Source organism: Populus euphratica, unplaced genomic scaffold, assembly GCF_000495115.2.
Source record: "Populus euphratica unplaced genomic scaffold, PopEup_1.0 scaffold533.1, whole genome shotgun sequence".
NCBI classification, from domain to species: Eukaryota; Viridiplantae; Streptophyta; class Magnoliopsida; order Malpighiales; family Salicaceae; genus Populus; species Populus euphratica.
The window spans coordinates 106,945-107,217 of record NW_011500171.1 but is presented as its reverse complement, the minus strand read 5'-3'; positions in this window follow the sequence as shown (position 1 = coordinate 107,217).

Here is a 273-nt window from a genome sequence, read left to right as displayed (position 1 = left end):
ATTGACCAACTACACTGGGTCATTCCTGTAATTGATCCATCCATGAGTCACATAAATCGATCATCTAAGAAAAGCCGTGAAAAACTTAGATTGGATTTGAGTCTTCATATCATTTTCAAGTCCAAATTGTAGCAACAACAAAAAAGTCTAAATCTATCCTCCAACCCGAGCACTATTCAGTGTTTGGCCTTATCTGGAGTTCTAGTAGTTCACATGACCTCAATGTTTTACACAAGAAAGCTGAGACAATTTCCTAAAACTTTCATGTTTTCA